The sequence below is a fragment of the Gopherus evgoodei genome, chromosome 4 (assembly GCF_007399415.2).
Source record: "Gopherus evgoodei ecotype Sinaloan lineage chromosome 4, rGopEvg1_v1.p, whole genome shotgun sequence".
NCBI lineage: Eukaryota > Metazoa > Chordata > Testudines > Testudinidae > Gopherus > Gopherus evgoodei.
Window position 1 is genome coordinate 123,170,827 of NC_044325.1, and position 12,128 is coordinate 123,182,954.

The 12,128-nt window shown below is 40.2% G+C and overlaps 1 protein-coding gene and 1 long non-coding RNA gene across 7 annotated transcripts in view; one reads left to right on the top strand and one right to left on the bottom strand.

Moving 5' to 3' along the window:
* Positions 1-277: 277 nt before the first annotated feature.
* Positions 278-1,478, bottom strand: LOC115650623. Its single transcript, XR_004000144.1, has 3 exons — positions 1,280-1,478; positions 1,146-1,199; positions 278-840 (listed from the first exon to the last, which is right to left on the bottom strand). It is a non-coding gene; the product is annotated as an uncharacterized LOC115650623 (long non-coding RNA).
* Positions 1,479-2,639: 1,161 nt separating this feature from the next.
* Positions 2,640-12,128, top strand: part of LOC115650614 (acyl-CoA (8-3)-desaturase-like) — a 95,790-nt gene continuing 86,301 nt past the window's right edge. For 4 of the 6 annotated variants that reach the window (XM_030560822.1, XM_030560827.1, XM_030560821.1 and 1 more), the window contains exon 1: positions 8,188-8,540. The gene's annotated coding sequence lies outside the window, so the exon portion shown is untranslated. Of the gene's footprint in view, positions 2,802-3,829; positions 3,899-4,242; positions 4,288-8,187; positions 8,541-12,128 lie in introns of those variants that run through there. The other 2 variants (XM_030560824.1, XM_030560826.1) reach the window with 1 other exon arrangement.

A 12,128-nucleotide genomic window follows, 5' to 3' on the forward strand; every position in this document is an offset into this window, starting at 1 on the left:
TCCCTTTCTTGGTTGGGGGGTTGTTTTTTTAAAATAGATTTGGCTTTTTTTATTTTTTTGGCCAAAAGCCTTCTTAATATTTTAGATTTTTTCCATTTTTTTTCCAACCTCTCTTTACATTTTTAGGTTTCATGTTTAGTCACACTCTTCCTTCCCCCTTCAATGCGCTTTCCACCTTTTCAATTAGTGCCCGGGTATCTGCTATTTTTTGGTCTAAAACCACCCTTTCTTCTGGAAAATTTTGTTTTTGAAACACCTCAAGAAGTAGCTTTGAAAACTTTTATCTATTAAACGCTTTAGAGACGTACAAACACTAAACAGCTCGTTACAAGCAGCAACTGATGCGGCCAGCCCCACAGGAAGATTGTTATTTGTAGCAAGGGTTTTGCGGGTTCCAAAAGCCGGGGGGGTTAACTTCTTCACCCTGCTCAAACCCACCCCTAAACACGGTTGCTTCTACAGAGTTGTTTGTTTTTAAAGCTAATTTATTTTGGGTCGGGGAGGCATAGGTCTGTTGAAAACTAGGGGCTTTAACTCCTCTGCCTCACTTACCATGGTTCCTGGAAGTTGTAGAGGTAGCTTTGGGCGGTTCAAAATCGGGGGGCCTGAGCCCCTTTCCCCCCGCCCTGAAAACGGATGCTGTTTTAGAGGTAGACTTTTTGGGCTTTTTTAAGGCCGGCTGGTTTTGTGCAATAAGGGATTTGGACGTGCAGGGCTGTTCAAAATCGGTGTGCTTAATACCCTTGCTTCTAACTGCCGCTGCCTCAGAGGGAAATTTCTTGGTCCCTTTAAGCGTGCTCCCCTTCAACATTTCTTCTTGAGGAATAACACTTGATAAGTCTGCCAATACACATAAACAAAATGTTTTTTAGCACGGGTTTTTTTACTAACATGTTCCCCAAATATATATATTTTAAAAACGTTTTTGCAGTATGGGGGTCTAAAAAACGCATTTAAATACAATGTACAAAATAAAGCGCTCTTTTAGCTTACACCACCCTGGGGCGGTACAATGGCAACTTTTGTACAGTAAAACCTTTAAGGGTTTTTTTCCTAACAATAACAAACAAGCCTCTAAAAATGCACACTATTTCCAACAACAGCTTTTTTTTTTTTTAAACACATATTTAAAAAACAGTTCACACCTTCTTCTGTAATTTCAGGAAAACCTATTGGGTGGTTTTGACTTCCATCTTGTTCTAAATTAAAAAAATAAAATTTTTTAAAACCTTTTTTCTTAAAAATAAATTATAATTGTGTAGCATATTAATTAGCTTACCAAAATTTAAAGCTTCTAGCGCGGCATCTGGAATGTCAAGAAAAAAGGCCTCGTCCTATTTAAAAGAAAAAATATTGCCTTTTAACTAAGCATAACGCTGGTGTAATACCTTGGCGGCCCACACAAATCATAGTAACATTTCATATCATGTTGTTGCTCCCCATAACGGTAGAAGTCTTGTATTAGCAATATTTCTTTAACAGCCTTGTTCAGTTTTTTTGTCCCCCTATTTATAGGTTTAAACTTGTTTTTTTTTAAAAAAAGTTTTTGCCCCCCACCCCCCAAAATTAATATTTAAAAAGGCGTTTCTTTAAAAAAACAGGGTGTGTAAAAGGCATTTTTCTAGGAAAAAAGGCGGGTGTGGGTTGGGGGGTGCCTATATACTTTAGCTTTAATGGCTAAAATGTTATTTTTTAATAGTAAATGTGTTTAAACAGTTAATAAAAAGCCTTTTTAAATGGTAATATACCCATTTACACCTTTGTAACCAAAAAGTTTTTAAAAACTGCAACCTGTATTTTTTTAATTTGTTTTATGGCCTTGGTTTTTAAAACAAAATTGCTAATTTAAAAATAAACCACGTTAAACTTTTACAAAACTTATTTTACATTGTTAGTAAGTTAAAAATTTAGGTCTTACTTTAAAAAACACATTTTAAAACGGTATTTAGCTTTTGTTACAGGGTAAAAAAAAAAGCCAAAGGTTCTGGCTGTTTAGATAAGAGCAGAGGGGGGTTTGTCTTAGTTGGTTTTTAAAAAAGGCGGGAAGGTTTTTGGCTACACACTTTAGCCTTTAAACTTTAATGGTTAAAAAGCTTAGTTTTGATAGTAAGTAAGTTACTATGCTTTTTAATACCAATTTTTGGCATTCTTTTGCTTTAAAATAAGACCTTGTTATGTTTTATTTTTAATTTACTGACTTACAGAGGCTGTTTTTGCTAACAGCTGCTGCAAAAGCCTGCTGTTTTTACTTTAAAATGGCCCGGGTTAGCCTAAAATTAAAAAAAAAAAAACTTTTTTGTTACAACACATTAGTTTTATAGCCCTAAACTGTTTTTGCACACTTACATGTTATTAAAACACCTATGCCTAAATAAAGGCTATGGGTCTTCAGGTTGGCTTGTCTTTTCAAGGGTTTTATTCCTTTTCACCTTTATTTGTTAAAAAGTGGGGAAAAAAAGCAATCTTCTTCTCTCTAATCCACTGTTTTACAAAATAAGGGGACTATAAATCATCTGTTACTTAAAAACCTAGGATGCTTCTGCCTGCTCTTTGTAAAACTTAATGTAACTTGTTAAAAAGCATGGATCAGCAGCAGCCTTCTTATCTCTAATCCACTAACTCACAAAAAGTCTGCTTTGCTAACAGGCGCTTTGCTTCTTTGTCTTTCTAATTCAGTGGTTTACAAAATAAGGGGTTTATAAACTGTTCGTTACTAAAAAACCCCAGGGTGTTTTTGCCGGCTCTTTTTTTACTAAAACACTGGTGTTAAGGGGATGGTAAATAAAAAAGTGTGTCTTCAGGTAGGTTTGTTATTTCATGTATTTAATACGTTAAAAAAAGGAGGTTTTAGACATTACTTCAAAAAAACATGTTTTAAAATGGTTTATAGTATGTGTTGATCAGCTATTGTTACAGGGTCCTGGTTGTTTAGATAAGAGCAGAACAGGGCTCTGCTGCAGCTTCACAGTTTTTACTAAAAAATAAGCAGTGCTAGTCTAAAACCTAGGGGGAAAAAATTTTTTTTGTCACTATACATTACTTTTATAACCCTAGACTGTTTGTGCATGCTCTTTTTTTAACAAAACACCTATACCAAAGGACTGTGCCTTCATTTTGGCATGTCTTTTACCTCTCTTTGTTGTTAAATGGGAAAAAAAGCAATCTTCTTCTCTCTAATCCAGTGGTTTACAAAATAAGGGGAATATAAACCCTCTGTTACTAAAAACCTGGGGTTTTAAGCCTGTTTTTTTTATTTTACAACACATACAAAAGGGTTGTCTTTTCAGTCCTTATCCCTTTGTAAAACTTAATGTAACTTGTTAAAAAGCATGGGTCAGCAGCAGCCTTCTTATCTCTAATCCGCTCACTCGCAAAAAGTCTGCTTTGCTAACAGGCGCTTTGCTTCTTTGTCTTTCTAATTTACTGGTTTACAAAATAAGGGGTTTATAAATTGTTTGTTACTAAAAATTTGGGGTGCTTCTGCCTGCTTTTTTTTATTACAACAGATACAAAATTGTGTCTTATTCCTTTGCAAAACTTGAGGTAACCTTAACGTGTTAAAAATGGTGTATTACTAAAAGCTTATGGTTTTAACTTTTATTTAAAAAGCCCTTTGTAAAAGGGCTACGTGGCGGGAAAATGCTGCGGGTCTGTTTCTTTAGATAAGAAAAAAACAGTTACAAGGAAGGGAGGAAAAAAGAAAAAAGGGGGTGGGTAAAAGAAGGGCGGAGTTGGCTCTTGCTTAAAATCTTGGGACACTAGGATTGGTTCAGGAAAATAAATTCTATGATGCTGTTGTAAAACCACCTCTGATTGGTCCGATCCAAAGGCGGAGATAACAAGCCTGAGAGGGTTTGAACCAGGAAATCTGCCTCATTCTACAGAAAGATGGGCAAGGGTAACAATTCTCTCTCTTTCTCTTTAATCCTACCCTGTGCTCTCTATCTTTGCTCTTTGCAAAGTGGACTCTCTCTTCGCTTTTCTTGTCTTGTAACCTGAATGCTTTTTTACCCTGTGCTTACTAAACAGACTCTGCCTGCTTCTCTCTTTTACATTCTGATTCCGCCATGTGCTCTCTATCTTTGCTCTTTTTTCTTAATCTACACTGATATTGAATAGTTTTAATGCTTTTTTACCCCGTGCTTACCAAACAGGCTTTGCCTTTGTCAATTTTCCTTTTAAACCTCGTTTTTTCTTAACCTACATTGGTATTAACTAGTTTTAATGTGTTTTATTTACTAGGGTTAAACCAAAAAAGCTACCTCGTTTTACAAAAAGACTGCAAAGGTAAACATTTTTTTGATTTTACCCTAAGCTTTATTGTATTTTTCTTAGCCACTTTTTTATAGAGTTTTTATGCTGTGCTTACCAGACAGGCTTTGCCTTTGTCAATTTTCCTTTTAACCTTGTTTTTTTTTAACCTACATTGGTATTAACTAGTTTTAATGCTTTTTTATTCACTTTTATTACACTGCCTTAGTACATTTTCTTTTAAACCTAGTTTTTAACCTACACCGGTATTAAATAGTTTTAATTGTATTTCTTAACCTACGCTGGTATTAAACAGTTTTAATATGTTTTATTTACTAGGGTCTAAACCAAAAAAGTTGCCTCGTTTTACCAAAAGGCTGCAAAGGTAAACATTTTCTTTCTCTCTTTTTTTTAAATTTTACCCTGAGCTTTTTATTTTTTTCTTAATCTACGCTGATATTAAATCGTTTTAATGCTTTTTTATTTACTTTTATTACACTGCCTTAGTACATTTTCTTTTAAACCTAGTTTTTAATGTTTTTTAAATGCCTTTTTTAGTACCCCTTTATAGTTTTTGGCCATGTGCTTACTAAACAGGTTTTGCTTCAGTCAATTCCCCTTTTAAACCTAGCTGTATTGTTTTTAATATTATTTAATAATATTAAAAAGCTTTTTTTTTAACCTACATGGGTAGTCAATAGTTTTAATGCCTTTTTATTTACTTTTTTACCCTGGGCCTCCCAAACAGGCTTTGGCTTTGTCAAGTTTTTTTAAACCTAATTTTTAAATGCTTTTTTAGTATTTCTTTATAGTTTTTGGGTATGTGCTTACTAAACAGGTTTTGCTTCAGTTAATTATCCTTTTAAACTTAGTTTTTAATGTTTTTTTCTTAACCTACATTGATATTGACTAGTTTCAATGCCTTTTATCCTGTGCTTACCAAACAGGTTTTGCCTTAGAAAATTCCCTTTAAAAACCTAGCTTTCAATATTATTTAACTTTTTTCTTAATCCACCCTGATATTTAATACACTTTTTATTCATGTCACCAAGCACAGAGATACACAACACTTCCCCTAGTCAAGCACATACACGCACACTTTTTTCAAAATGGCCGACGGCACCATACTCTCACGCCAACGGAAATGGGGGGTGGGAAGGCGGGACATAAGCCCTAAAAGGGGCGTGGAAACCTATCAAAATTGCATGGTGATGAATACTATCGAGCTTATTACTACTAACAGGGATTTGAACTCAAATGTGACCCAAGGACCTCCTGATGCCAGCTGGCAGAGGGTACAGGAGTGTATAAGAGGGATCCCCTGGGTCTGGTGTTTACATTCTAGTTCACCAAAGAATGTCATGTATGGTTTCTACTGAAAGCCTGTGTCACAGTGGTCTAATATTAAGCAGAGTTGTTCTAAGGTGTAGCTAGTAAGCTGTGGTGTATTGTTCCTTTGGAAATAGAGGATTTGGTAATTCTGTGAGTGCCCAGTGGATAAGGGGTTGGACACTTCAAAAGGACTCTTTGGATTGGAGAGTATCTGTTGCTAACCTGGATGAAGGATAGTGGAGCCCACATGGACTAAGAGGGGAGTACTGTGGCAGGGACTGTTGCGATGCTGACCTCTGGTAGGCACAGACAAGGCTCCCTCACACTGAGGTGCTCACAATATCCCCAAGAAGGGTCACAATGGCGCAGATGGTGGTATCTACACCAGTTGGCTGTTCAGCTAAAGATCACACTTCAGGCACTTATACACCAGATAATATAGTTACTGAGAGATTCACAAGTGAGAAGGTTGGAAACAAGTAAAGAAAAAGGTTATGGTCTGTTATTTTGTTTGGTTATTTTGGACAAAAGAACTAATACAGAGCAGTGCATAATGAGTAAGCAAGAATCTTACTCCAAACTAAACAGGCAGCAGCTGGAACAGTAGCATGCAGCTTGGGAAATAGATGCTGAAGCGAAAATCATTGACAAATTGAGATTTTTTGCTCATGGAGCAAGATGTTACTCTTTTTTTTTTTTTAGCTCTATTCTGAACTAGCCTTGGAGCTGCAGCAGCAGTGTACCAACATTCAGTGTCTCACACCTGTTGAGAAGTGGGTCGCCATTGGCATTTGGAAGCTGGCCACCCTCAAATGTTACTGATCGGTAGCCAACCAATTTAGTATAGGGAGATTGACTGTTGGGATTGTCATAGAGGTATGTGCTGCTTTGCAGAAGATATTGTTCCGCTGGGTTGTAATGCTTGGGACATTACTTATGGCTCTGCATGCCTCGGATTCCTGAAATGTATTAGGATTATGGGTCCCATCAATTTGTCCCATCATTTGCCCCCTGCACCAGAGCTCAAAGTTTATAAACAGAGGGATATTTCTACATGGTGCTCCAGAGACTATCATGGCAAGTTCACAAACATAAATGCAGGGAGTTCTGGAAAAGTCCATGATGCTAGGATCTTTTGGAACTCGTGCATACCTGTTTACTTTAATGAATCATGAAGACTTTGTCCTGTTTTATTAATTTGATGGACTAAATGGGCCCAGAGAGTCAAAAGTGTTAATATGACCCTGTCACTGTCCAACATAAAACCGTGTTAAGCAATGTTAACCTTAAGATCTGCTATTGTGTGGCCAGCATATTCAGCATAGTCAGCTATTGTGAGAAGCATGTTCTCACCAGTAACTGCACACCGCACCATAGTAACTCTAGTTCAGGAACCAATCCATGCAACAAACGTCAATGCCAACTCTACTCAAATATCTACACCAGTGACAGCATCACAGGACCTAACTAGATCAGCCACACCATCACCGTTTCATTCACCCGCATGTCCACCAATGTAATATACGCCATCATATGCCAGCAATGCCCCTCTGCTATGTACATCGGCCAAACTGGACAGTCTCTACGGAAAAGGATAAATGGACACAAATCAGATATTAGGAATGGCAATATACAAAAACCTGTAGGAGAACACTTCAACCTCCCTGGCCACACAATAGCAGATCTTAAGGTGGCCATACTGCAGCAAAAAAACTTCAGGACCAAACTTCAAAGAGAAACCGCTGAGCTTCAGTTCATCTGCAAATTTGACACCATCAGCTCAGGATTAAACAAAGACTGTGAACGGCTTGCCAGCTACAAAACCAGTTTCTCCTCCCTTGGTTTTCACACCTCAACTGCTAGAACAGGGCCTCATCCTCCCTGATTGAACTAACCTCATTATCTCTAGCTTGCTTCTTGTTTGCATATATATACCTGCCCCTGGAAATTTCCACTACATGCATCCGACAAAGTGAGTATTCACCCACGAAAGCTCATGCTCCAAAACGTCTGTTAGTCTATAAGGTGCCACAGGATTCTTTGCTGCTTTTACAGATCCACACTAACACAGCTACCCCTCTGATAATTTGATTTATGACCAATAATTAATATGTTAATCTTTCTACACATGCATTATACCTAATACCTATACACACACACACACACACATTCATATCCATCACATGTTCTGCAGCTGCTGCATAGTTACCAGTCCTGCAGATAGCTTGAGTTCGTGGTTTGATTTTGCAGCTTGGGTTCGTAGCTTGGGTGGCTAACTGGCCAGGAAAGCCGGGCACAAGGACGAGCTGGGTCTCTGTTGGGCATGCACTGATGCCCGTCCATGTTGGCAGCAGAATGTTACCCTCCAAAGTCTTCCATCTCACTCATCCTTTTTCTAAGCTTTTGTTTGAATTCAAGTCTACAGGTTTTGCTGTGTCACGCTGCCTCTGGGTTTGGTGATTGATCACCCGTCAATTGCAGGCATGACTTTCAGGCTCAGACCTGGCTTTGATCTTCCTTCTATTGTACCTTTTCTTTTTAGGGTGGACTCTTCTTATTTTGTTAGGGCTCTTGTCTGCATCTTCAGCCGTTGGTGTTTGAACTTTATTTCATCGGGACAGGCTGGGGCTGGAGGTTGATTCCATCATCCATACGTACCTCATTCACACATCTAAACTAACTAATAAGAGTACAGCAGGATTTGCAAAATGAAGGTTAGAGGAAGCTTTCACAAAATGGAGTGAGCGTTTTAAAATGGGGTTTGAATTCAATATGGAAAACAGTGAACAGAAGTTACAATATAGACAAGTGTAGTGGATGGCAAACCGTAAACAGAAGTTATATTGATAAAGTGAACAATAAAAACGATTTCATTCATCAGTTCTATACACAGAGCGTGCACACCTGATTGGAATGGACGTGAACACCACATCTCAAAGAACAACAGTTATGAGAAAGTGAGTAACCGTTTTTTCTTACAGTTAAGTTTACAGGTAGAGTAAATGTGTAGACTAAATTATTACAACAGCCCCCAGGACCGCTCATTATTAATGGTGTGAACATTGCTCCTGTTATCCTGGGGACCTGTCTTGTCTTCTGTTCCCTGGACTATGAAGCCATTTACAGGCCACTTGGACAAAAGATAGGAACTGTTTAACTATCACCTCCGTAGTCGCAGAATGACAATTGTCAGAGAAAAACTTAGTTCTCACTTTTTGGCTGGGTGCAGCAGAGTCAGATACTTTATTTTCTCTTTACAATTGTATAGAGGGAGGGAGTGCCCTAGGACACAGGGTTGCCCCAGTCCTAGGCAGGTCTCTCCACAGGTAAACAATTACAGCAAGCATTTATACTTTTTGTTACAAACAATAATAAGCGACAGCTGCATTTTGTTTATGCATAGGCCATCTTGATATCTTATTTTTCTCACTTCTATTTAGATGCCAATTTACATTCCTTATTATCGACACAAGGTCGCAACAACTTCTCATACAGTTCTTTCCCACTCACCTCAAACAATCCTCGCTTCTACAAATCTCACGTTAGTAGGGTTACAGCTAGCCTAACTCTTGCTAACAGAGACTGTCATGCATTGAAACCCCCTACAAATCCCTGTCAGTTCTTTCTCTACTTCCACACAGTGCAGTGTTCATTTGGCTGTCTGAAAGCAAGAAGGTGATGTTTTAGGGCTGGGTTAGAAGCTGAAGAACAAAACTTTCCTGGGATTATAGCTGCATGTTGTACTTTGCACAATATTCATGAGTAAGGGAGAAAAAATGGGTGGGAGCCTGAAGTGCAGAGACTTACTCAGGGATCATCCACTATAAAGTATAACCCCCCCCCGCCCCCGCCCAATATTCTCAGGTATGCCTGTGATAGGTAACCTGCCATTCTGAGGAGTGCCATCTGATGTACTGGGGTACCACTGAGTCCACCTATTCCACCAGCCTATGCTCCCTTACACTGTCTTGCTGAGCCAGGCCACCAAGCTTTCTCCAGCACATACACAGATAGGGACACACCCAGCTGCAGAAAGAGACAGACACTGAAATCAGCTCTAGATGGGAAGACTAAGAAAGGGAATTGCCCAAGACTCAAGTGCACACCCCCTCTGGGGTGCAAACCCAAAACTGTATTGTCTTGCACTGAACAGAGAACTGTACAGTGCAAGCTTATTGAAATTCGCCTCCTCCCTCAGCATGGAGGAAGATATGCACAGCTTTTTGCCTCCCAGTTATGAATTTCACAAGCTGGTTTTAGAGAAAACAAAAACAAGCTTATTAACTACACAAGATAGATTTTAAGGGATTATAAGTGATTCCAAACAAATCAAAGCAGATTACTGAACAAATAAAATAAACATGCAAACTAAGGCCTGGTCTACACTACGCGTTTATACCGATTTTAGCAGAGTTAAACTGATTTAATGCTGCACCCATCCATACAACGAGGCCCTTTATATCGAAATAAAGGGCTCTTTAAACTGGTTTCTGTACTCCTCCCTGACGAGAAGAATAGCGCTGAAATCGGTATTACCATATCGCATTTGGGTTAGTGTGGCCACAAATTGACGATATTGGCCTCCGGGCGGTATCCCACAGTGCACCACTGTGACCACTCTGGACAGCAATCTGAACTCAGATGCACTGGCCAGGTAGACAGGAAAAGCCCTGCGAACTTTTGAATTTCATTTCCTGTTTGCCCAGCATGGAGAGCTCACCAGCACAGGTGACCACGCAGAGCTCATCAGCACAGGTAACAATGCAGTCTCCTGAGAACTGAAAAAGAGCTCCAGCAGGGACCGCACGGGAGGTACTGGATCTGATCGCTATATGGGGAGAGGATTCTGTGCTAACAGAACTCCGTTCCAAAAGACGAAATGAAAAAACATTTGAAAAAATTTCCAAGGCTATGTTGGAGAAGGGCCACACCAGGGACTCAATGCAGTGCAGAGTGAAAGTTAAGGAGCTCACACAAGCCTACCAGAAAACCAAAGAAGCAAACGGAAGGTCCAGGGCAGGGCCGAAAACATGCTGCTTCTACGCTGAGCTGCATGCAATTCTAGGGGGGTCCGCCACCACTACCTCACCCCTGTCCGTGGATTCCGAGGTGGGGTTGGTAATCTCAGCCATGCCTGAGGATTCTGAGGACGGGGAAGATGAGGAGGAGGAAGAGGAGGACGAGCTTGCAGAGAGCACACAGCACTCCATTCTCCCCAACAGCCAGGAGCTTTTTCTCACCCAGACGGAATTACCCTCCCAGTCCTCCCAAGCCACTAGCCCAGACAATGAAGCCATGGAAGCAACCTCTAGTGAGTGTACCTTTGTAAATATAAAACATGATTTAAAAGCAAGCATTTTTTAATGATTGATTTGCCCTGAGGACTTGGGATGCATTCGCAGGCAGTACAGTTATTGGAAAAGTTTTGTTAACATGTTGGGGGATGGAGCGGAAATCCTCCAGGGACATCTCCATGAAGCTCTCCTGGAGGTACTCCAAAAGCCTTTGCAGAAGGTTTCTGGGCAAGGCAGCCTTATTCCGTCCACCATGGTCGGGCACTTGACCATGCCATGCATGTAGCAAGTAATCTGGTATCATTGCATGACAAAGCCTAGCTGGGTATGGTCCCAGTGATTGCTGGCATTCAAGCAACATCCGTTCTTTATCTCGCTGTGTTGTCCTCAGGAGAGTGATATCGTTCATGGTAACCTGGTTGAAATTCAGGAATTTAATTAAGGGGACAGAGATGGCCATTCCTACTGGGCTGTTTGCCTGTTGCTTAAAAGAAATCCTTCCTTGCAGGTAGCCCAGTGGGGGGAGGGAAGGGGGGGAATGGCACTGAGATTTTTCGCGTTTGGCTAGCAGGGATCTTCCCTGCTACCAGCCATGCGGTGGTGGTGGGGAAGGGGGGTGATTAGCAGTGATCTTCCATGATACCAGCCACATGGTGGTGGGAGGGGTAAAGCGATCATCCCAGAGAATTGGATGGGGGGGGTGGTTTCTGCTTCTGCATGTTAACAGGAAAGAAGCAGCACTGAATGGGCTTTGCTTGGTATTTGGGAAAGGAGGGCACTGTGTATATGAAGGCTGCAGAAGCCGAAAGACAATGGCTTACCATGGCCACATGCAAGCTGAATTCTGCTGCCCGGACCTGTGTCTGTGAGATCTCTAACACCAGAGCCGCAGGCACTCAATATTAAGATGCAAAATCCGACCTTGTAGTGAAATCACATGTGCTATGTAAGGTGAATAGTGTTGTTCACTGTGAAAGAGTATAACCATTGTTCTGTAAAATGTATCTTTTTAAATACTTCTCTCCCTCTTTTACCTCCCTCATGCAGCTGCAAATTTTTCAAGCCTCCCTACTCCAACCCAAAGGCTATCTCAGATAAGGCGGAGGAAAACAAAGACGGGACTAAATGTTCTCAGAAATCATGGAAGTAACCCGCAATGAAAGAGCTAATCTGAATGAGTGGAAGGACGTGGTATCGAATTACAGGAAAGATGCCAGTGAACGTGAGGACAGGAGGGACGCTCAAAAAGAG